Below are 26,453 nucleotides of genomic sequence, written 5' to 3' on the forward strand. Positions count from 1 at the left end.
GTGCAGGGCAATGCAGTGCAAACATGGATATCTGAACACAAGACCTAGGAACTTATTCTTGGCTATGAATAGAAACAGAACGGGGAACTTCAACAGTCTTATCTGTAAACTGGACTAATAAACTAGTTTTCCCAGAAGGAAAATTCTGGGAATCTGAAGGTAGTCAAATTAAGCTGCCTGGCATAGAAACAGAGGAAAATCGTAGACCTATAAAAGGGCTTGGGAGAAGTGGGGGGTGTACTGTATTTTCTTCTTTTTTTTTTTTTCTTTTTTTTTTTTGCCTTAAGATACATCTTTTGGTGGCATTAATCGCTCAGATGAGTGGACATGTATAAAGAGATTGATCGATTAATATTGGCAGGATTTTCTGCATTGGCAGCTGTTGTACCTCCTTCAGTGTTGCTCCTAGAATTTCTTTCTTTGCAATGCCATCCCTGACTGCTGAAGGAAAAATCTTAGAAGTGGACAGGTGTGGCAATTAGCTTCAGTGAGCAACCAGGGAGAGACCGCTCATGGAAGAATGAGGTTTATCTGAAATACAAGACTCAGAATGCGGTTTCTCGGCAGGGACAGGAATGGCATCCTGTGACAAGGCATGCACAGGAGAACTACAGATGGCTAAGCTGGGTAAAACTTTTGCAAAAAATGACAATAAAACAAATTTTGTTTAAAAATGGAGTATGGTTGCCATGGTATAAATTTAAATGGAGGAAAACCAGAAATACAGAAGGCATAAGAGTGTGTCCAGGTACAGGTTTTATGTTGAGAAAGAAACCTCTTGATATGCTAAAACATACATGCAGGAAAAATAGTTTCAACATTTAATTTAATTCCTGAAGTTATCGCAGTTTCCAGAAGCAGCAAACATTTCCTTATATTCTGCTTGGTCGTTGTCAAAGCTAACACATTTTTTAAAAATCTCTATTTTTCAAAGGTGCTTTACCTTAACAAACCGACACATCACAAAACACTCTGTCACAAAGGACAAGCAGAAACACTCCTTGAACAGGTCTGGGGCACATTTGCTCTGGCTGAGTAGTGCACTCAAAATTTCAACCTGCTCGTGTACTGTGTGAGCAGAGCAAGGGCTTTGTAGGGGGAGTCCAAAGACAACACACTAATGACATCTGGAAAGGCACAGCAATAAAACCAGCCTGGAACGGATTACCATTCTGCATATGCCCAGTATAGCAAGTAGAACAGCAACGGTATTACTAAGGCAGCAAAACTTGTTGTATTGATTCAACAACTCACTGCTGAGCTTATCAACGTCAATCAGATCATCCAGGATCTTATGCTACAACCAGGCAACATTATTACACTCAGTGTTAGAATTTCAGAGCATTTTCCACAATAATGCTAAGAGGTGTTACCATAACTTATGCATTCACTCACCAGTTAATATGGGGAAGAGAATCTATTTTAACCTCTGTTGGCTGACGTGACATGTCAATGCCACCAGCACAGCATGACAGCTCTCTGAGAGCCAGCAAATGACGCTCTTCTCAGCTAAGGGATAAACTACTTCTTCAAAAGCAAAGTATCCGAGAATAAGGGCCAACCTGACAGCCAGGCTGCACTAATTTAAAACCTCTCTTAAGAATAACATTAATTCCTGTGCGCAGACAGCCTACTGCAGACACAAGGCAGCTTAAGAGCCATTCAGCATGGTCATCACCAGTACTCTGCTATGTAACACAACAGCCAACTTTGATTCAGCTTAATGAATGTTATGTTAAACCATGTATTTCAGCATTTCAGCAGGTGTGAATTAGGTGCAGAATCAACTTCTGTTTTTTCCTTTTAGCTCTAATAAATCACAACTTACTCTTTTCACATTGCTTCGTAGGTACCAAAAAAACTGTGAAAATGTTCAAAGCAACTGAAAAAATATTCCCAATACCTTTAAAATGGGCTGTAGGGAATTGTGATTGAGACAGTGAGGTATCAGGGACAAACATGAAACAGGTTACCCTGCAGTCTTTGTAACAAACTGAGTTTCCAGGCGGCTTCAGTGGTAACCTCCCTCACTGACTCCGCACTCTAGTTCTTTCATGCTGCCTTCACAACTTAAGGCTTCCTAACATTTCATCTGAGCTGATTCAACTTTGACTAGCTGGGATTCAAATCTCTTTTACTGAAAAACATGTAAAAGTGGAATGAACCCAATGATGCAATATCAAATCTGTCTCTTGGTTCATTTTCGTTCCTGAAGGTAAAATAAATATTTTGTGAAAGATCATAAATTGTCAAGATGAACATCTGAAAGAAGCCAGAGTCAAACCTTCATCGCAATTTCTCTGCTAATAAATTATTTACAAGAACAGAATGACAAATAATACACAAAAAAGACATTAGATAACTTATCATGTGTGCTTTAGTTGGGTTGACAAGCAATTTTGAAAGGATTACTTACAGTATAACCAGGAAATATGGAGACTAAGGTAAGAGCACAAGAAAGGAACCGTTAATTGTGAGTTAAGGATAATACTAGCTTTGTGTATAAAGGGACCACATGACTGTGACTGATTTATACCCAAACACTGTCCCTTAACCAACTATTGGTGCATACGAATGGATGCAAGATTAAGGCCTTACTCAGCCACCTTGGTGAGGAAGGAAGCCAGGCAGGCAGCAGTGAAGCTGGGACCAGCAATGTTCCCTGATGCTTCCCAGCTGTGCTCAGGCTGGCTGGATGCAGAGAGTGGCACAGCCAGCAGAGCCACTGCTGGCACAAACAGACCCGGTACCTGCAGTGTCCCCAGCACAGCTCCCACCACATGGCTTCCCTCTCATTCCCATGGTGTGGCTAGGAAGGCAGCAGGGCAGTGGCAGCACGTGCTGCTCTCCTGGTATAGCTGCTCCTAACACCTCCAAATCCAGAGTAACACAGCCACCACCTCCTCCTCCTCCACACACCAGCCCCTTCCTAAAATACTGCCTTTTCTAGCGTCATCTTTACACCCCCGTATCATACTTAACACTTGCTCTGACCTTTTGTCAACAATATCAAATTGTTACGTTGTTGACATAAGTCATCAACATCAAATCAGTGAAGAAAAGTATTGCAATTAAGGGAACTGAATAAATAGGGCTAAGCCTTCCTTGGGGACATATTGCAAGAGAATGTGAAATAAAAACAAAAAAAAAAAATCAGTTTTAAGCACCTTATATGCAGAGATTTAATGTTTATCAAAGCCAAAGATCTGTAGGAAAAGACCACCTGGTCACTAGCTGTGGCAAGGAGAATTTCTTCCACAGTGCTGTCCAAAGTGTACTAAGGCCCATCACTTCATTTCACTTTTCATTACGCAAATGAAGTCCATCTCTGTGATAAAAAAAAAAGAAAAAAAAGTAAAAAAAAAAAAGAGCTTACTAAGGCTGCAGTCAATAAAAGAAGAGTTTCCTGGATGGCAGCATTCTCTCAGTCTGCCAGAAAAATCCTTGCCAGCTTCCAAAAGTTCACCAGACATTCACAGAAAAGGAGAAAAAACAGGAACTCTGATCAGGGGAGTCTCTCAAGAGTGGAAGCCTATCCATCACAGATGAATTCTACTATTCATTGTTTCTCTTTTTTTGTTTTAACGTATACTCTACACATAATTTTTTACTGTCTGAATAGTTCTATATGTTCTATCCTCTTATTCATAAAGCTACCAGTGGAAATTATATCACAGTGCATTATACACTCCCTGTAGCAATGCTCTTGGCTTTAGACCCAATGAACTCAATTTTAGCTTTTTTTCATTGAGTTCCAAATTTGCTAGACATACCTCACCATTTTCATTTGTGATATAAAATAAACTTGTATGATTTGTTCCCCAGTTTTAGAGTAGAGATCCATCAACCTTTGGTAAAGGAAAATTGCTGTATCATAACAGTTCTTTGCTTGGTCAATGCCACCAGATTAAGTAATTTTTTTTTTTTGTCTAGTTGAATGCAAGGCACCCTGAGCATACTGAATATAAAGCACACATCCACTAGAAAAGGATGAAAAATTTGAGAAAGATAAACAATAGTGTCAGCAAACCAGGTTACTAATTTGAAGACATCAAAGAGATATAAATCCAACATTGTGTTTTAGTACTGAACATAAATTTTAGAAAAGTCTTCTTGCTAAAAATTTTTATTTTTTAAATTACATGCATGTGTTTACAAGATTTTCTGCATACTGACCCTGCTGTGATCTTTCAGGACCAGTATGATCCTGAAAGAACTACCCTTTCAGATTAGGAGTCTTATAATGTGTGAAAAGAGTGCACGTGACCACTTTCCTTACCTCATTCTGCTACAGATTTGCATTCAGTTCTTACACAGCACTTATACAGCCAAGCTGAATTACGTATCTGTCAGATTTCTCTTTTGCTCTTTACCCCGACCTCTACGATATATTAAAGTATTTCCCTTCTTTGTAGGATATGAAAAGCCTCTGAAGCACACACACTATACTGACATAGATGATTTTCACTTCCAAAAATGCCTGTGAACAAATGCTTTTCAGTACTCCCAAGTCCAATTCAGCGTAAAGCTCACAGTTTCCTGGGGATCCATAGCATACATGCACCAATATTTTGTCAGGAGCAAAGTTTTACTAGAATTTATCACCATGAAGTTTTTGTCTTTTTATACAAAATACACTCAGTTAGACAAAAACCTTTCCCACCTTTCATTTGAACAGAAACCAACAGACACATTAAGCCAGTTTACAAATTGTGCCAATTTTGACAGCAATGAGATGTTTCTTCCCACAGTTCTACAGGCAATTTGTTTAACACGGTTTAAAAATGTAGGTCTGAATGCTACATTCAATTTTCAAGAACACTGTATGGATATGGGAGGATCTGAGTAACTTGAGGAACATCTGCTCCCCAAAAATGCAGGGAGAACAAATAAACTTTGTTATGAAGTTCCTTGGAGGGTAAGGTATCACACAAAAAGAAGGAAAAAAAAAAAAAAAAAAAAAAAAACCCAAACAATAAATACTCATTAGCAAAAAAAAAATTTCAATTCCAATCAGTAAGTAAAATGTTTCAAAGTACAATCCCCTGTTACTGCCACAAGAATGAGAGTACGAAGTGACTCTTCTTTTTGCAAGAGAGAAATGTTTACTGTTCTTTCAAAGACTGGAAATCTGGCATGGGAAAGAGACATATGTCATAGGAAAATAAAAAGTTAAAATGGTAATAAATATTTAAACACAAATTGGGGTTTTGGAATTTATCCCTGTGCATTTGAATCAGTTTGTAGGGCTCCCCTGTGACTTTGGATATTTTGTCAGGCAGTTCTTGGTTCATAGTTTCTAAGCTCTAATTTGCTTTAATCTTTGTGATTGAATAATGATGAACTGCAGAGCCTGGAACTGTGCAGCAAAAGCCTTTCATCCATCCATCCAGTTTCTTTGCAAAATGCCTTCTGCTACTGATCACTGTTTCTCTTAGCCCATTTGTTGAACACTAAAGTAAATTTCACAGTCCCCCAGCCATAATTTAAAAGGTACTCAGACAAATTAATGGAAGCCTATGTCTCACAGCCATATCTATGTTAATGAACTGCCTCTCCCAGTTGTATCATAATTACCAATGTGGCCAAAATAAGCTTTAACTAGGACTCACAATACATTTTCTATAAACACATTATTGTATTCTGAAATACAACACAGTAGGCCAAGCATCCAGAGAGTAACAGAAAACCAAAGAAGATGTTGGCATAGAGGTGATTGGTTTTTAATTAGACTGCCTAGGAAAATGAAGTTTCTGCTATCATGCTGATCATATATCCCCACACAAAGGTGAAAGGGGGGCAACACTTGCATGTCTGAAGGTTTTACATCTCTTCCCCATACTCAATTGCAGCAAAATGTGTCATACAAAGAGCTGAACTGACAATGAAAGCTCCTAAAAGTTTTGTGCAAACACATAGCTGGGTAACAGTTTCCATTATGAATCCAACTGGCAATTAACACATCCACCAGGGAAGTGAGCTTTCATTCTTGATAGATAGCCTACTACCTCAGAGACAAATCTTTCCAAACGGGCATCTGTTGACTACTAGGATAGCAAAACATAAATTGTAAGTGGTTTAATGTCTCATATCAGCAATTAATACACTTGCTTGCTGATTCATCTTACAGAATGAGTAGCTGTCGAGTTGCTGTGGGACAGACAGAGTCAATACGGGCATTTCTTCTCTCTCTACTTCAAAGGGATAACTTAGACTGTTACTATTATGCTATTTACTCAGTACTTTCCATTTATTCTACATGCACATGCCTCATACATTAGAGGCCTTGCCAGAATATGAGTATTTAGTAAGATGGTGAAGTCATCCTAAAGCGAATATTAATAACTGGTTTGACAGTGTGTTCTAGCTGCCTTCAAATTAGGTTATCTTTCCACTTCCATTCAAAATATACCTGTATTTCAGTTTTATTTTAATTATTTTGATAACAGGAAAAATTTAATATCGTAACAAATTCATATACAGATTTGACCATTTGCCCACACAGCAGTTTTGAAATTAAATAATAATGTAGGAAAAGATTTTTTTTTAAGTCAGAATTTTAGAAGCAGCATGGGCTACTTTCCCATCTGTTCAGCTGTTTTTTTTAAATACAAACAAAAATGCAATTTATTTAGGGAACTTATAGCTCTCTAAATAATTACCCACTATTTCCTTTTACAGTGCTGTAGCAGAAAATAAAACACTTATTTAGCAGTTGTGGCATTATTCACAGACAGAATGGTTGCAGAGAGATCCCTTCGTGTTTATTATACTACATGAATTTTAAGACTTCCAAGTGTTCTTGCTTACAATGTATTAGTTAAGACAGAGACTGTTAAATGAGAAAATATGACTTTATAATAAATTTGATTGATGTCAAGAATAGATTTAGGCAAATCCATTTTAAAGGCTTCTATGACAAATCAAATTATCTTACAGGTTTGCGTAATGTTACTCCAAAAAGTAATACATCAGAGAAAGCAGTGACCAAGTATACAGTAATTTGCTATGAGATCATGAAAAACATTTTTGAGAAACCAAAACCACATTTAAATCAATATCTAACACACTATATGCATCCACTGTCTCTAACAACTGGAAATAAACCTTTATGTAATCATTCATTAATGAAGTCTCAAAGTACTAACCATGTGTGCACAAAGTGTGAATTTAAGCTAAGTGAGATAAATGAACCAAAAGAAATTTATGCAATGTGCACAAGTCTATGTGATAATCGCAGAGTAAATCCAATTCAGAGTTCCAGTTCACTGTTGAGACCCTGCTCTATTCCATACAATTGGCATTGCCAAACTGAAAAAAGTAGGTTTAAATTAAAACTTACAGTTTTGAAATTTTCCTAAACTTCAGTGACATAAATATTACACAGAGAAAAGCGTGAGGTAAAATTCTACAGTATAGATAAGATAAACTGAAAAAAATTGTAATAGACCGGTTTAACAACCAGTTGTTCACACAGCTTCTGACCAGTCTACAAACCACACCCACTCACCTCTCTTTAGTTAAAACAGGTTCACCACTCCTTTCTTCCAGTAGTACAGGTGGTTGCTATGTTATTATTGGGCTGCAACCTCTGAGGAAGAGAGTATGGAGTATAACAAAAGACCAAACTCTGTTTTCCATGGAGGTGGCAGGTCAGCTGTGCAGTCATCCAGCGCTCCCTTCTTGTTGGAATGCTCATTGCCCACTCAAACATTTCATGAGCATGATGGCGACTCTGAGAGGAACCAGTGAACACCAGAATCCATGTCTTCTTTTTGGGTCTTCCTACACTTCACATCTTCACAGCCTGGATTCAAGACCAAGACGACTCTTTACTATTTACTGCGTTTTTTAATTCACTGAACATTCAAACTAACGTGTAATTTCTCTTGATCAGGCTGTTCATTCTTAAATCATTTTCCTGTATTTTTAAACTAAACTCTTGACACTTAGAATTTTTTCTGTTGCTGAACAAATGGAAACAGATCAAAGTCCAAGGAATTTAACACCTATCACTGGCACAACTGATGCCAAATGCTGAAGATTCCTCCATAAAAAAACAGGGATGTCTTATCAAACTGAAAGTAAATTTCCAGGTAATCTGCCCTTGTCTGTCATGTACTGCCTAAAGGCAGATGTCTAAAAACATTCACATCAAGTATCTGCAATTTCACCATAGAAATGTACATTAAATAGTTTAAAATTAATTAGTCAAGTGTAGTTGTTGAAACAAGAAACACTACTTTCATGCCCTGAGCCAGAATATATTAATACACAGCAGTATATAAACAGTAGATACTATTATTGGATTAACAGGACAAAAATGTGAAAAAAGGAATTTCCATTATTAAAAGAAATAGGCATTAAGATCTCACTGAATTACATAAAGCTATTCCTACAAAACTATTGAAAATGATCCACTGGAAAAAAACTTCTTATTTAGGCTTGAAATCAGTTCCAGATAGAAACTCCCTGCAAGCATCCTTGTAGAAGCTAAGATGACAACCGAATGTTATAAAGGCAGCAGTGCCTTTATGAAGCTACAAAGGCTGTTTCAAGTAGAGCATTTTTACTTTTATAAGAGATAGAAAAACATGTATTGTGGAAATTCAGGCAATTCAGACAGTGAGGGACCTGTGGTAAGAACAAAAACCTCAGTAAGCTGCTAAATACAGCCCCTAATGCTTGGCTTTACTAAACAAAACCCTTGAAAACAAAAGATTGGTTCAGTTTGATGTGAGGGAGGAAGAACCAGCAGAGGCATGTAAAGAGAAGATTTAACAGGCCAAGAAGATGATCCTCACTTGTACTTCTGAATAGATTTGAGAAGGGTATGTAGACTGAGAAAGATTATCTGAAAGGTCAATCCCTGTACAAGCACAGGCTACTCTCTACTTTACATAGGTGTAATAGAAGCCACAAGAACATCCAGCCATGTAATGTTGCTGTTCTCATGATCAAAGATGGCTTTATTACAAATTTCCAAATTCCAGTGCTATCAAGGCTGAAAAGCACAGAGTATATCATATTTGACATGTATTTGATATTTATCTGCTACAGACTTTTATCTACTCTGAACACATATATGCACACTAAAATGTGTAAGATAGACACTGTCTAAGCTGGAAGCCACTAAGGATACAACAGAAATACTGTGGGGGGGAAATCATAAGTGTAAAGCACTAACTAGGGACCATTCTCAGAACTATCAGGATGAGCTGTTTTCAAATTACCAATTTTGTCTCCTCTTCAGGGAAAAACTGGCTGAAAAGCAAAAATCATGCCTTATGGCTATTCAGAAGAAATATATTCTCTGTACGTATGTATCACTAACCAGAAATAGAAACAAGTGTTATTCCTGAATTTTTACAGATGAGCTGGTAAGTCTTTTCTATCATGTCACTCCTATCATGATCCACTTTTATCTCAAAGAGGTGCCATATATGCCTCATTGCTGTACATATAAACTACAAAGAAAATTCCCCACATACCACCTCTTCCCTGAATGACGCACTTTCATATCACTGTATCACACCATTACAGGATTATTATGTTGAAGATCTCACAGGCTTCCCGAAAGTAAGTCTTAGAACTATGAATCTCATAAATAACCACGACTGATCACATACTGTCCTGCAAGATACCAATCAAGATGGCCAGGAAAAAGCTAATGCACAGCCTTCCTAGTGCTGATGGATTGCAAACACTGGAGCAACTGACATGACAGGCTACAACATGAAACATGGGAGACAGGAAGAGACATCAGTAATGGCTGCGAGGATAAAGAGAGCCCAAGCTTTTCTGGGCAGAACACCTGCCGCAGTTGTGGGGTTTGCCACAAGCAACCACCTGCAACATGTTCACTGACCTGTAGCAGAAATATTGTGTCCAAGCTTTTAACAGAAGCACTTCAGTGAGGCCTTACACACTGGGTAGCTACTCAGACAGAAGGGCTCATCATACAAGTAATTTCACACTTCAAAAGCTGCCTTGAGTATTTCAGTGAATCAAGAGCTTCCCAGACTGATGAAAACCGAGCATGGGGTGGAAGAACATCCTCCCCAGGGCTGAGGAAGGAGCTGACTCAGAAACATATCATGCCTGTCCTGCTCTTGCAAAGCACCTGCACTCTTCTTACAAGTAACTGTAGGCAGGCTGCTATGGAAATCAGCAATACAGCTGCCATGAGTATTTCTCCAAGAAAAATTTCTCTAAACAGAGAACAACATACAGGGTCTTGTTTCCAGCAGCTACAGATTGTGAGGAACAGTATCTCCAGAAACCTTCAGACTGTAAGCAGCAGTTTCCTTTCACTTTAGATACCTGCTGCATGTAACACACCAAGTTAGTCTTATAAATTACTGCTTCATGGATTTCACTTCCAATTATTTTAAAGTTTTACACATCATTCTGAAGACTTGTTTTGCAGACTTTAGAGGAACCTTCATCCTAAACTGAAGGCTGCCTAGATATATGCTATTGGTACATAGAGTTATTCCCAATCTAGAGCACTCACTGTGCTGAATAAGTCTGCATAGTCTGAAACTAAAAAGTCAAACACTGTCCTTAATCTTCAACCCGAATGGGCCCCAGTACTGTGAAAACAACAGCCAGTATTAGAGACCATAATTTTGATGTCTAGCATTACGCTGTGGTATTTAAAAGGATGTTTTCAGGTTGTTTATCATGTTTTCTAAATACAAATGTATTTCAGATGTATGGTAGTAAGAAAATCTTTCAAATAAAAGATGGCATTTATGTAATTTGACCTTCTTTTTAAGCTAACAAAAAGCTTTGAGAAACAGATGCATCTTGACCACAGGTTTCCAACACATAACAGGACAGTTTATACACTCATGAATATAGTTCACTAATATGAGGTGTATTCTTTAAAAATGAAGGACTAGCTTTTCCCACAGTAGTATCTCCAGCTACTTACATGTCATAAACCTGCAAAAAGTGACATTTAGCCATAACTGCAGAACTTCAAAGTACTTCACTGTTTTGCAAGCTTTTGTGCAGAGGTTCTTTTCAGCACTTTAAATGCCTCCAGGAAGAGATATTATACATAGGAAGATCTAAGATACTTCTTGCCATCAAAAAAAGACAATTCTGCTGCCATAAAATGAGGAATATAAGGTAAGTTGCTGTATTGCTTTGTAACTCAAGTAATATTGACACTTGATCCATGAAAGCAGTCTCCTTCTCGTCTACTTTATGTGAAGCAGAATTAGAATTTAGAAGGCACAAAATCTCATATTTTTAGAGTCGCCCCTAGAGGTGCTTCCAGCTGTTTTTTCCAGGTCTATTCGCTGGAAAGTAAGGTGCCCAGACAATATTCCTACAGAAATTAGAATTGTGAAATGAGGTTCGTAACTCCATATAGTCTCCATTGACTTCTGAATACTAGAGAGTCTATTTTAAAAACAGGCATGTATAGGAAGCCAAATATATGGCAGAATTCATCTTAAGACAGAGCTACATGTATGTTCACGTATTTCCTTGTTGATTCTTGTGCACTTTGAGGCCAGCCTCAGACAGCCCAAAAAAACAGAGCTTCTTGACTACATCCACAGATGTACCTGAAAAAGGAATTAGTCCATCTAAGGGTGCAACTCTTGTACATGAGTTCCTGCCTTAAATATGGGGAATTCATGGAATTTTGGAGAACAATGACACAAACAACAGCCTTACCCAGACATTTCCCATATGGAAAGGGAATACTTTTCTGGCAGAACTCTTCACAAGCAGCAGGTCTGTATTTCAAGGATGCAATTCTGAAGATTACTGAACAATTGCAGTCTTGGAAAGCACCTGTTTCTTTCCCCTCAAAAACACAGGCAGAAGCTCTCTCATCAAATATCCTGCATCTGTTCTTCTTGCAGTTCTCTCTGTGCTTTGTCTAGAAATACAACGATTCACCTTTTCCTCTTTTCAAGGGTCATATATATCCTCTTTCTATCACACCATAAAGAATGAAAAAGCAAACCCACTATATTTTACTGCCTTCTTTCATGCAGTCTGGCTAGACCTTTATGACCCCAGCTACTTGTGATCTCAGGCTCACAGTTCCACAACCATCAAAAACCTGCAGAGAAGGCATACAGGTGTATACACATAGTGGTCAGTACTATCATGCACTAACTAGCAGGGGAAATGTTATGTCTTTTCATACTCTTTAGACTAAAAGAAAGATGATGGATAATGTTCTGGTAATTTTCCAAAAGACAACTGATGCCTAAATACTTCACTTTTCATTTCCCAAAATGTTGGGGTTTTTTTTCCCAAAAAAATGCCTTTGCTGCAGTTAGACAAATACAGCTAATATATAACAGCGAGAAGTTAACAGTAAAACCAAAAATCAAGTCTCATTTCAAAGAGGAAAAAGTCATGGACTCAGTGCTGTAAACACAGGGTTTATAAAGAATTATGTATTAATCTCAATAAAGAGTTACACATAGACACACGGAAGCACAGCACAAAAAAATACAGAATCTTAGACCTGAGAAAACATTTAATGTGGCTGGGTATAAGATGTATCACCTGAGGGAAAAATGCTTGAGATTAACCTTCAGATTTTCATTTCAGTAATAAGTATTGTAGCATCATGAAGATGTTAAAAAAGGCAGTAAGATATACATGAAAGGGGATGTTGTACAGGAGTGTACTGACAAATGGCAATATCAAATCACTGTTAACAACTGGAGTTCTCCATTAATCAAAGCATGCAATGAATACTCTGATCCACCTACCAAAAATCAGAAGGTTTAGGGTTTTTCTAAATTAACATGAAAACTTTGCAAACATAAATAGCATTGAAAACATGGAGAATAATACAATATATAATCACTGATAAGTAAGATCAGCTCTCCCTTTGGAGGTTAAGTAAGTTATTTAATGTAGTGCAAAGGAAAGATGATGAATAAAACAGATTTATAAACTGAAATCTAAGCAATTTTAATTAAGACAAGGAACCAGCCCAGACAACATCCCAACCGCGTAAGACAGTAAGTTGTTGTTAAACGTTTAAAGCAGATTTTTGGGAGGAAACCTCCTAAGGGGCCCTCTCTCCCCTCCCCCAGTCGGTTAGGGGGAAAAAAAAAAACTTCTCAGAGAGAAGTGGAAAGAACCCTGTTTATTAAAAAGGCAAAGCACTCCCCAGCACAATAAATTGGACAATACCCGATGACAAAAACTTCGTGCAGCTCTGGAGAGATGACAGATTTGGAAAAGAAGTCCTTCCTGGAGGTGGTTGCTCTGTCTCAGTCCCTCTGGTGCTGGGAAACGTTGCTGCGCAGGATGGAATCTTGGTGGGTTCCAGGTGCGAGTCCCCACGGTACTCCCCCGTATCCTCAGTCCAGAGAGATTGTAACAGTTCCAAGGGAAGGCGAAAAAAAAAAATTAAAAAAAAAGGAAAGAAAAAAAAAGGGAAAAAAACAGGAGGGGAAGGAAAAAAAACGAAGCTTCTCCCCTCTGCTAGCTACTCACTAACTAACTAACTAACTACTGAGAGAGAAAAAAAAAAAAAAAAAAACACGAAGGAAAAAAAAGATCTCTCCGTCCCTCGCTGTGTGTTGCTGAATCCCGACTGTCAAGGCCAGCCGGGGGAGGAAAGTTTCTGAAAACAAACCGCGCGCCTCTCCCTTCCCCCTGCTCCCAGACCCAACAGACAATTGGGGATACAAACCTCACAATGTCACCCCAGGACAGTTGCGAAAAGAAGCATATGATGAACTATTGCTACAAATGCTTATGAATTAACTAGTTGAAAGACTAATGATACAGTGCAGAAAGAAATTATCTCCTTGTGCATTCAATTATCCAGGAAGGTCCTTTCTTATCTCAGTGAGTTTAAATAAAATGAGAGGGGATCATCATCAGATGCTGTCATGATTTCTATACACTTTGCTCGGAAACGCCTCTAGCACAGTTGCAGTATTCTCCCTCCAATAAAACTCCTTCATGAATGTCACTGTATTTGACACAGAAGAAAAAGTTGAAAAACCAGCAGAGTGGCTATTTTTGCACTTAGGCTAATAGAGTTGGTTAGTTTAGGGACAGGGAGCCCTGCCAGGAGCTGCACTCCTGGAAGGGCCCTATCTTGCCCCATTCATAATGTGCCAACCATGCCAACTCCTCGGCACAGTAAACCCAATTTGTTGTTGCATCCATTTCTCCAGCTGACTTTGAAAAGACTACTTCTGTGTTTTACGTTTTTTATCTTTTACCTTTTACCTTTGCATTCTGTGTCCATAAAGCTGTTTCATAAAAAAGTAAAACACGTAACTCACAGAACGAGAACAAAGGCACTCCAGACATTAAAACCTGTAGAGACACAGACCTGATGCTGACTTTTACTCAAAACCTGTCTTCAGTGAGGAACTCTACACAGGCATCAGTGCGTGTTTTGTTACTTGAATTCAACTGCATTGCACTGACCAAACTGTTACACTTCACATAAATGTTTGCCATTTAATAACCAATTAAACAGCTGTGAGAAGAACTGTTTTTGAATTCTGCTACATTCAGGGACATACAGCTGCAATACCAACTGGCAATAGATACAGGCAGACAGCTGTGAGTGATGAAACTTAGAGCTGCAAGACAACTGTAGAGCTGATGATCTTCCCCTCCTTTTTCACTTGAAAAAAACGTGATTAGCATAGTTAGCATAGATTAGTTCCCAAAGACTGTTTATAATATATATAAAATGATAGGAGAGAGAGTAAAGCTCTCTCAAGCATAATTCTAATGACTTTACTTCTTTAGGGGTCAAAAGCAAGTCAAAGAAAATCAATGTCCATTTTTGTTCTTGAAGCTGAAGCATACGGTTCATAATTCAGAACTGCTAAAAGAGTCAATCAAAACATTTTGGCATATAGAGAAAGTAGAAAAAGCTATCTCACATAATTATGAATGAAGATACATTTAGCATGGCAAATGTAAAACAGCAAAGCATTTCAGAAACAATTCTGTAATTAAGAATCAGTGCTTTATATTAAGGCAAATAGTAATAGCTACATTAGGTACGAATATCAAAATTTTTTAAAAAAATTAAATATTCCTAAGTTTTTAATATTATACTTGTTGAAATCAATGACTTTTTACACTAAATTCAATAAAAATAGCAAAATAGTCCTTACACCAAGAAAGAATGAAAAGATATGATTACTATCATTCATGATAGTCTGTCATTTGTATAAGACGATGAAATTCCCTTTAGTTTTTGACAGAAAGCAGAAGAAATATGAATGGCATAAACAGCACTCCCATTCTCACTTTCTGGTAAGCTTTTTTAAAATAAATTTAATATAAAAATGTGGAGGGGAAAAAGCATGCGTTTTGTTTTACTCAAACAGCTTTTATTCACACCTAAATCAGAGTCTATTTGTATAATTTGACCAAAAGCAATAAAAAATTTACTTTAAATGCCATTTCTAACATCTTCAACATGAAACCAAGTACACTGTTCACTACTTGAAAAAACACATTGAGAATGAACAAAACATAAAATAAAGCCAAACTTCCGAATAATCTGATTAATAAATTGCTCCTCCTTTGGTATTATCTCAGCAGCTCAAAGCAATGAAAACTTCAGAAGTACTTCAGGTTTATCAGCTTTAAATGCACACTTTTAAAATCTTAACCAACCAAGGAATGAACATCCAAATCTAAGAGCAAGGAACAAACTTAATGGCAAAAAAATTAAAAATTCACCTCTATTCCAGATGATAACCACCTGTGGAATTCAGCACTCAATCATTTGCACCCACAGCACCCCTGAAGTCATGAGTTCTTTTACAGAGTCAGTATCCACATCAGTATTAAAGCAATAAAGTACCAGTGCCTTCACATCAACCACATCTTACACAGGGATTTCAGTGGCTGTTGAAAAGTATCCTGTGTGCACCAGTGTGGGATTTTCGCTCTACTCCAAGTTTTATTCCACACTGGGAAAATCCACTGCCACCCCCAGGGCACAACTGTTTCTGCTGTGCTCAGTTCCAGGCATGGAGGACCTCCTGCTTTTCACAGTGGAACATACAGCATAGCCTTTCATAAACCATCCATCCCTTATCTCTGAAGTGCCTGAGTGGCACAGCAAACTGTGTCCAGTAGTTATTGTTTATCCATGTTCTGGCTTCATGTACAAAACCTTAATCCCAAATATATTGCATATATTTATATATGTCATTCAAAACTATTGCTACTCTCACATAAGTATCACAGTGAAGAACTTTTATGGTTTTGCCCAACATTATCCAAAATAAACCAGGAACAAATCATAAAATTAATCTCATCCCAAACACTCTTCTTGATTAGTTTGCCTCTACTCATTACTTTAATAAACTGAAGAGAGCAAGTTCCCAGGAAACAACCCAGCCCTTGGCTGCTGCAGCACCAGATTCATCATGCAACAGAGAATTCCACCTCTTTTGTCCAATTCGAGCTAATTACTGAAGATAAGGCTTAGAGTCCCAAACAACAGTGACAGCCACAATTGAAGTGTGCAATGGAAAAAAACCTTTGTTTCCGTATTACATAGCTCCTCTTCTTCATAAGGGGTAGACTCATCACCTACTAAATCAATCCCTAAAGATGAATAATAATTCCTTCCTTGGATAATTAAATTTATGTGTGAATTTCCCTGGATGTGTCTCCACTGCATTCCCTGGTGTTGATTACATCTTTATCTTTGAGACATGACCTGTTTTGAGTTCTGGGTTTTGGGGTTTTTTTAATGTATGCTTTCTCTCTTTCCTCTGATCTGCATCAGGAATGCAGAAAATCTCAGCTGGCCACAACAACAGTAAGGCTTTCTGACTCTTCCAGTTATGGCGTATAGAACTGAGCAAATACAGAAGTCTGTCTGTGTAATCATGCTGAGCCAGTGTCACAGCATACTGCCGGAGGTACATGTTGATGTAGCAGACTCATACTGGGATTCAACCCAACCACATTCAGGCCTCTCCCTGCAAACCTGGACTGAAAGCACAGCCACGTATAGGGCCAAGAAACATGACCCATTAAATCCATTTGATGTTTCTTATCATTCACAGCAACTCTTTAGCTTTTTAACAATGAATGCAAGCAGAGCTGGTGATGACTATCAGAAAGAAATACTGACAGATCAGGCACAAGAACCAGTGCTAAGTTACAAGAATGAAGAAATGGTAGTTACTTGAGCACTTCAGAGGGAAGAACAGAGAGCAGACTACAGCTCTTGTTTGTTTGTCTTAATATTCAATCTAAGATGAATAAATAGAAATTACACACTCAACTGGGTTGGGCTGACTAGAAAAAAATCACATTTTATTGTTGGTGTTTTTAATTTTGCTTATAGGTCTTTCTGTTAGTTCATTAAAGCTATGCCCAAAAAACCAAAAAGCATGACTGAGCAAACATGAAAAAAGAGTAAAGAAAAATAACTTCTGAGATTGCCCTGAAATTTCTGAATCAAGATCAAAAATCTTCTCTAGTAAAGAGATTTACATAAAATTAAAACAAAAATGCATTCTATAAAGTTGAATATGGTGCACTTTGGAAATCTCCAATTCAAAGGATACAAGCCAAGTGGAGTACAGAACATTAAACGAGATTCTAGAAGAGCCTTATAGTGAAGTGTGTGATGGCCAGTCCTGAATTTTTAAAATTAAGGACTACATACATCGTAAAATAAAGTATCAATACGCAGGAAGGCTTTCTGACAATTACCAAGTAAAAGATAAAGAAAATGTGCGAAGGCAAAGGAGGTTGATTAATATCTTAATCAATGTTTTTAATGATGTCTTTAAAGACCTCAAGTCTTACCCTCCCCTTTCTTTTCGAATTTCTAACAGAAAGAGCAACATTTTTTATCAGACCTTGTGAGAACTCTGTTCTTTAGCCAAGTAAAAGAAGGAAAATCTGACTGTAAGTGAAAGTCAAGAGCACAATGTTCTTTAATTCAGTGATGGAGACCTTCATTAGATTATCTCATAGCTATGGGACAAGACACTGCAAAAGCCAAATGATAAGTTATTAAATTATGTTTTCTTCCTCTCCAGGCAAAGAATGAGTATAGCATTAGATTAGTTTGAAGGACTAAAGAGGAAGAAGAGGGGTCTGCAATATGCATCAGAAGTGACAAAGCTAATACAACTTTTTAAAACCCGTTTATTCATATAATCAGGCATAAGCACTTACTTATGCTAATTGTGGAAACCTCGAATGTAATACATAGCCCAAATGAATTCCAGATCAGTGCATGCTTCAGTGTTTCATGTTCTCCCTTGCACATGCCTAGTGAAAGCCTGCCACACTGCAACAGAGGAAGGAATTACTACGATAGAACCACAGGCAGATTTAGGCAAAAGCTATACTTTTTTTGATATGAGGCAGAATAAGCAGAGTTTTTAAAGTAACGGACAGGTTTGCATCCCACTGTCTGGCAACAGTTATTCTAATTGTGTTTCACAGCATCGTCAGAGAGATGGAAATACGAATAAACTATAGGAACATTATCCATAAACTGCACTGGAACAAATGACACTCCCTTCAGCCAGTTTACTTTCCACCATGACGGGAAAGGGTTAGTTTATCTTTCAGCTATAAACTTGAGTTAGTTACAGATTCACCTTACTGACATCCCAACACGTTTTAATCTTATCATGTCAATCTTGCATCTTCATAAAAATGTGTATTTCAGTGCATAAAAAGATCTCTTGCTGCTGACAACTAAAAGTGCATTAACCTGGGAAGCCTTGAGATTGCCACACACACCCACACACTCCCTTCAGTACAGATCTCACTGATTAGAAAATGAAATATCCAAAACTCAACAGACATTTCACACACAGTGGCATTTCTGCAGAAACATGTTTCCAACACTGCAACGTCTACTTTCATCACTATTACCAAGTTATTTTACCAAGTTATTTCCTACACATATAGAATGCCCAGTGCCCCTGCTGAAATTACCACATTCACTGAAACTGACTGAGCTCCTAGTGGAACATCAGACCTTAGCTGTAAATCTGTGTAAATACTTTTATTCTATGTTGCTTTCGTGTTAGAACACAACATGCACCAAGGTCACTGTAACAGATTGCAGTTTTCAGGCTCATAGAGAAGACACAGGGAATCAGTAAGAGCAAACTTTAATTAAACAGTGTCTAAAAGTTCTGCCTTCTCCCAAACCTGCCTAGAATTCACATCTCTATTTCCCTACATTTCAGAGTCTTTTCACAGGTAGGGGAAGGCAGGCAGCTTAGCTAAAACGCTATCGCTTCTGAAAGGTGAGCAGAACTCGTTCTTTGCAGTGTGACAGGTCTGCTCTGAGCTCTCCGAGTTTTCAGCTGAAGATCACAGCCCCATGGGCCTCTTCCTTTGAAGTGGAGTTCCTCTGAGAGCAGAATTAGTCCCCTGCCTGCAACCTGTCCTCCATATACTAAAACAAATTAGAGTCAACTTTTCGTCTCATTGCCATGTCAAGTATAGCAAAAAATATCCACAGGCTAAAAGCAAACAAACAAGGCTGGACAAACCATAACCTCACAGCAAGAGCATCTCAAAGAAAAAACACCAGGCAGGGCACAAGAAAGTTAAGGGCGTAAAAATCAAAATTCTGAGTTCACTAACTGAATCCAGTAAGTGCGTATGAAAGGCTAACACGCATCTTGCCTCTTTCCCACAAGAAGCACTGATGGCAAGCAATTAAGGGAGTCCTAAAATTTAGTTACAGCTCAGCAAAGAGGATAAGGCATTTTTCATTATGGAATGCCAATAAGAAGGCATCATCTCTTATAGTTGCAAAAGTGGGAAGCGCTGGGACACGGAGCTCCCTTCCCGGCTATGCACCGGAGCACCGCACCAGCGGGATGTCCGCGGCGGACTCCGGCGGAGTTAGAGCGGGGCTCCCCTGCAATCCCGGCCACCAATCCCCCACACCTTAACCCCCGAGAATTGCTGCTGGCGCCGCAGACCATCCTGCCTCCGAACCGGGGGCAAGCGACCTGCAGCTAAAAAAAAAAAAAAAAAAAAAAAAAAAGTCACTCGAGACGGAGAGAACGCAGCGAAAAGGAAGCAAGCGCTTACTTGTCTATACAGCACCGCCGGACGACCTCCTCGCAGCTATGAAACGCTGTGCCACTCGTCCTCCTCCCACCGCTCCGTGCTAGTTCCAAAATAATTCCTCCGGGCGCCGGCACATCCCCGGGCTCAGCCGAGGAGCGCAGGGAGCCCGGCCGCCTCGCCCCCCCGCCCGGTGCCCATGGTGTCAGCCACAGCCTGGGCAACTCGCGCTCCTTCCCGCCGGCGCTACCTCGGGGCGGGCCGCCGGCTAACACGGCATCACACCCCGGTCGCCGCCGCCGCCGGTTCGGACTCCCCCGCCGCGCTGAGGGGGAGCGTGGGGCTCCCCGCGCCCTTCCCGGAGACGGAGCGGGGGCGCCGGGCGGGGGCGTGCAGGGAGCAGCGCCGCCCCTCCGCGGCGGCGAGCGGCCAGGCGAGGCGCGGCGAGGCGAGGGGAGGCGAGGCGGCGCGGCGCCGCCACCGCGGCCGCAGCCAGGCGCGGCGATGCCGGCCCCGCCCGGGACCCCCGCCCGCCCCTCCGCCGCTCCCGGGGCGCTCCGTAACGCCGCCCCGCTGCCGGCGCCACCAGATCCGGTGACGCGCAGCCCTCCCCCGGGCCGGCCCCCGTGCCGGAGAGGGGCGAGCGGGCGGCGAGGCGTGAGCCGCTTCCCACGGGCAGCGGGAGGGTGAGCTGGGACCACCGGGTGAGCGCGACCCGCGGCGTGCAGGGACAGCGTAAGAACAGCGCGGTCCCGGGTGCGGCGCCGGAGCTGCCGGACCGCCCGGGGGAGGCGGTGTTTCCCCGGGATGCGGGAGAACCCGCTCGCCCGGAGCACGCGGAGCTCTCACCGCTCCTAGGGAGCTGCGGCTGCCGCTCACCCCGTGCCCGGCAGGAAAGTTATCCGCCCCCCTCCTGCCTCACTGAGCCTCCGCTTTTGCTCAGCTGCCCGGGCTGCCCTTTCTGCCATCTGTGTGAATGGGTTTCGGCTGGCCGCTCGCCAGAGGGAACGTCCATCGATTCCCCCACGTAGGGAAGAAATTTGGTGCCTTTTCTATCACTTTGCCTGGCTGGCTTGGCGCGGCAGCAGCGCTGCCTTCTCCCCGCCCCGTCTCCCAGCCTCTATCCCGGAGCGCGGCTCTGCGGCGCCCACCGCCAGACAGCCAGTGCCGCTCTTCCGGGCTGCCTCGGACAAGGAGGGGCCCCAAAGGGAGCAAAAGGAGTGAGGGACAAGCTGCCCTGTGCCTCCCGAAAGCCCTACGTGATCCTCGCCTCCTGTTCCGCACGCTCGTGCTTCCAGCAGCGCACACGGCGCCCTGCGGGAGATTGCCCGCAGGCACGGCCCTCCCCGTCGGACAGCGCTGCAATGACACGCTCTAACGCAGCTATCAGTCACGCACGCAGGCACACCCATATATATTATACATATATATATATGTATGTACATGTACGAACACACCCCCATACGCACGGGCGGCCGCCGCGGGGAAGCCGCATCTCCCCGCGGACGGGGCCGCCAGAATTCGACCTGCCGTGGCGAAGGCAGGAGGAGAATCAACGCGGCGGGAAAAAGCAGCAGGAGAGAGCCCGAGGGGAGCCGCCCCTCGGCACCGCGGTCCCTGCGCTGCCCGCGGGCTCTCCGCGGCGATGCCGGCAGCCGGGCTCGGCAGCCGAGAGCTGCGGGGAGGGAATCCCGCGGAGTCCCTGCGCCTCCTTGGTGTGGGGGAGAGCCCGGGCGTCGTGCGGCTTTTGCTAAACAGGGAGCGAGGGGAGCAGCAGTGGTCTCACCCGCATCCTCTGGGGCCCCTTCCAGCTCTTGGGAATGTTTCTCTGCAGTTAGGCTGAGGAAGTCAGGGAGGGTGGTCACAATTAAAAGTCCGCTAAAAGGAAATTGAGCTTTGCTTTACTGTAGCTCCTCCGGCAGCCTTTTCCCCTTCAATTTCTTTAGGCTTCTTGTAGTGAAAAGTGGTTTTCATGGGCATTTTACAGTTAAGACTTTTCTTCAACCAAGGTGGCACAAAAAAGTTTCTGTTCCTTATGCATTCCTTTTATAAATGTTCCTTTCAATAATGTGCAGTGAGCTATTGAGGGGGGAAAGAATTTAAAAAGACAGCTTCATGCAAGCTAAATTCAAAGCTAAGGGAGTTGCTCTAAAGAATAAAGTTAACTGTTGGGTTGATAAATGCATTAGAAAATGCAGTGATAAGTTTCATGGCTAATTGAAGAGATTTGTACTTCATTTCTCATCTTGAGATACGGGTTTTTATCTTTCCTTGTTTTTTAGTATTAGATTGATGTCAACAGAGTTCTTTATAGCTACAAACTGACCAAGCTGTCCAGATGTGGCTTGGTTGAAAGATTGAATAGGTAGAGCTGACAGTTCTCCTGATAAGACTGAAAAAATAAATTATTAAAACTATACATATATGAGGGCTGGGATGATTGAAATACATGTCTGAGAATTGAATTGAAATAAGTGAAATGTAATGAACCAAAAAGTAATCAAAGGCAGAAGTGAAGTGGAACTGTAACCCTCTTTTTGCTCATGCCCTGCTGAGAAAGTCAACACCCAAGAGAGATCTTAAACAATGTGGAAACAAATACTATTTTATGATCTTTTAATGACTGTCTAGAGTCAGTCCCACACTCAAATTCCAACAGGGACAACCTCCTCAGTTTTCACTATCAAAGTCACCTAGAGATTAATCGGTACATATCCTGTTCCCCCATCTGCTGGAAGCTCTGTCATCTTTTATGGAGACCTCCCACTTCATTCTTTGTGTGATGATGAAGAGCAGATAGCTCAAGCAAGCAAGCAAGTTTCATTTCACGAGAGGAAGCTGTTATATTTTAGTGCAGTATCTTTCAAACTATTCCTACATTTATTAAAATACATGTATGCTTCAAGTTTCATTACCACTAAGAATATGCTTAAGATGAAGTCTATCAAACCAGGGAAAAAAGTGTACAGTATTTTTTTACAGTTATTAAACACATTGTATAAAATAAGTGTGCAGTTTTACACACAATGAGAAGGTTACATTTGTACTGTATTTTTGGTTCAGGCAACACAAACATAACGTAAGATATACAGAAATCAGATATCAGGAAAACTTAAGATGTAGTCAACAATGTGAAGCAACATTGGTAGTCAGAGCAGGTGAGCCAGAATTGTTTTGGTGTAGTATGGAGAATGTTAATTAAGAAATTTCACGTAAGCTGATGGTATACTGGCTTCTGTTTTAGATTCTTCAGTTTCAGCAGCCTGGCACTACTCAAGTCACCAACAAGGATGGAGTGACAAAGGAAGAACAGCATTAAAAAGGAAAGAAATAGAGGCTAAGCATGAAGAAAAATTGTCATTGTTTAAAATATGTGAGAATGAAAGGAAGAATTCTACCCACCAAGCAAGTGACACCACAGGTCAAACTGTATTGACTACCTATCTGCAAGAGATCATTTGTCTTTTATCTTTGTAAAATTACTACAGCATCCATTTTTTTTTTTTCTTCTGAAAGTATAGCTCACTTTGATTGTGAGCAGGGATTCTGACATTTGGCAGCCAAACACTTGTGCATACATCTGCCACACATAAACCTCACTCTGAAAGTGCTGGGAATAAAGAGCAGAGAACTCGAGCTTTGAAAACGTGCATGGAGAAAGAAACTACCAGTTATAAAGGACAAGTACCATGAATATATAAGAAAGATGTTAAGATGCTTTGGGAAATAGAGACTATTTTTTGTCCAACATCACTGCAACTAGATTTTCCATTCCTGTAGCAGGTCCTGCCACCTCTGGGAACAGATCATGGCTGATGGGTTATTAATTGATTCTGTGAGAAAAGAATTAATCTATTTTCAATATCCACTTTTGGAAAAGATAGCAGTCAGAGTAGCAAGTGTAACGCCATCAAGGAGAGATGTCACACTTTGTAGAAAGTAGATCACAAAATCTTCTATAAGCACCTTGGTGCTTCTTATATCAAGGTGCAAATAAGGAGCACATTCCCAGTTTCTGATGGTATTTTTTTTTTAATTTCCATTCACAGACTGATAATAATCCACTAAACTATGTCAAAAAAAAAGTCTATTAACATATTCCCTTTTTTCCCCCAACAATTAATATAAACTAAGCTTCACAGAAATACTCCATTTACTGGTATCTGGCACCCTTATATAAAATAATGTGTCGTTTGTCACCATGGCTTGTAATCTGAAAATATGACTGGGGAAATGATGGAGACCAAAATAGCCTTTTACAGTCTGTAGGTGGCCAAAAAATTCTGCAGCTATATTCCATAATATTCCTTGCTGCTGTGATATATTTCTCAAGAGCTCTTGTCAATCCACTTAAAACTTTCACTCACATGGGCCCAAAGAGAGACATGGGGGCTTGTTCAAACTGTAACAAAATGTACTTATACATTAAAATCCCTCTTTTTACATGTAAACAGGATATTAGTAATACCATAAATTCTACACGAATTTTTACTTTGAAATTCTGGGCTTTTCAAATCATCTCAGGGCTTGGAGAATTTAAACCCATATACACTGAAACCAGCAGAGAATCTCAAGCGAAACTGGGAAATTTAAAGTCTTAATATCATTCCTTAATCCTAGATTTTACACGCAGCCAGTATATCATGTTCAGTACTGTTATTATTTATGGTCGTCTATAAATGGCTTGCATCTTATTAATGGGTATTTTTAACTTAGGAGAGAATTTGAGTAAAATTTTAACAAAGGATTTTAACTACTCTCAAGGAAATTATCAGCATCATCTGATTTGGTAGTTAATTTATTAAAATCAACTATCACAAATTAAAAGAGACAAGTAACAAATCATAGGCTATAAATAGTAGGATCTAAGAAATTTATCTATTATGTTTTTCTGTTTTATTCTTAACAAATAAAAAATTGTCTTTGCATTCTCACAATTATCCTATTTCTTCACCAAAAGGAGATGAAATTCCCCTATGTGCATTTAAAAATCAATTGTACACATTGCAGATTTTGATTTTTTTCCTCCATTTGGAAGAAAAACAACTCATAAAAACATAATTTGAAAATAACTGACATACATTCTGTAGGATTTATAACTCTCCATAAGAAAACAAAAATATAAAATATTACTAAAGATGGGAAAGGATTTATTTCTGTTGTCTTGACGATTTTTTGAAGTGATAGTAAAAAGATGAGACAGTATAATTCAAATCTGGGATGTGATCTTCAGATAACTTAATTATTTAAAGCGTTTTGAAACATATGTGGATGCAGCTATAGTTTATAAAAATGATTGGTATGTTCCTGGTATTAAAGATCATTTGTATATGCTTGAGGCAATTTTGGTGGATGGAAGTCTCAGCTCCAGAGTTGAAGCCACTTTGTGAAGTTTGGCTTAGGTACACAATTTCTCCCTTTACAGATAATCCCTTGCAGATGGGTATTAGGACATGGTCTGCCCAGCATGTCCAACCTGGCCCAGGAGTGTGCCTGTGGGAGGATGAAGGACTATTTAATCAGTAAATGCTTTCAGATGGCTCAGGTTTTTTTCCACAATTGTAGCTCCCAGGGAGAAGAGATAAAAAGAAGCTGCTTCCACGGCTGCCAAAGAAATGGAGGGGTGGTTCTGCCTATGGATGAATGAGGCAAGCCTTCCCACCCTGGAGCTACCACAGCATCCCTCCAAACCTTCAATAGAAAGGACAGCTGCTTCAGCTCAAATTTTTCTCCTCAGATCCACAACAGCAGTGTGGTGCTCTGTGAATGAATTCAGTGTTTGCTCTAAATGCAAGAAATGGTGTCTGTACTGCAGAGAAGGGGATGTAGGTGTCTCTTGGTGTGAGGAGCATGCTAGTGTATGTATGCTGAGCACTGCACTGATACTTATTTCATTTGAAAAAGTAAGAACCTGGCCTACTTGGACAGTCCTGTAAAAGCTAAGTGGTTTTCTGTCACAGTGCATGAGGGTTGCATGCATGACCTGCACCTAACCCTAGGGAAACCATCTGGGCTCTGGTAACTGTACCATTTTCTGTTGTTTCTTGCAGAAACTGACTATAGGTCAGAACTGTGTGACTTCACTGCATGAATGAGTCAAATACTCCAGATCCTTTGCTGCTGAATAAATAGGGATTGCTTTTCCATCAATCTTGAAGTTTTGGGGGTTTTCCTACCTCTCCCAGTGATGGATTAACAGATCAACAGCTGTGAAATAGTTCCCAATATCGCTGTGTTCTTCTCCCACCACTCTTGATGCCATCTGCTGAACACGGACATGGTTTTTACTCAGATAGCTCCCAATAGTCCAGTCTTGTAGAGTTCTGTGATGCCAGCCTTTGCTCAGTCCTCATCCCATGTTGCACAGCGCTTTCTTCTCAGCACAGCCTGTCTCCCCTGTC

General features: G+C 40.3%; 1 protein-coding gene across 5 annotated transcripts in view; it reads right to left on the reverse strand.

Annotated features, from left to right (window-relative positions):
• Nucleotides 1-20,400, reverse strand: part of SNTG1 (syntrophin gamma 1) — a 324,290-nt gene extending 303,890 nt beyond the window's left edge. For 2 of the 5 annotated variants that reach the window (XM_066181512.1, XM_066181559.1), the window contains exon 1: nt 20,077-20,400. The gene's annotated coding sequence lies outside the window, so the exon portion shown is untranslated. Of the gene's footprint in view, nt 1-3,167; nt 3,329-7,510; nt 7,808-11,694; nt 11,903-13,182; nt 14,316-20,076 lie in introns of those variants that run through there. The other 3 variants (XM_066181531.1, XM_066181522.1, XM_066181540.1) reach the window with 3 other exon arrangements.
• Between the last annotated feature and the right edge of the window lie 6,053 nt (nt 20,401-26,453).

The sequence above is a fragment of the Chamaea fasciata genome, unplaced genomic scaffold, assembly GCF_029207755.1.
Source record: "Chamaea fasciata isolate MVZ Bird 193981 ecotype frontalis unplaced genomic scaffold, bChaFas1.0.hap1 SCAF_1, whole genome shotgun sequence".
Taxonomy (NCBI): Eukaryota; Metazoa; Chordata; class Aves; order Passeriformes; family Sylviidae; genus Chamaea; species Chamaea fasciata.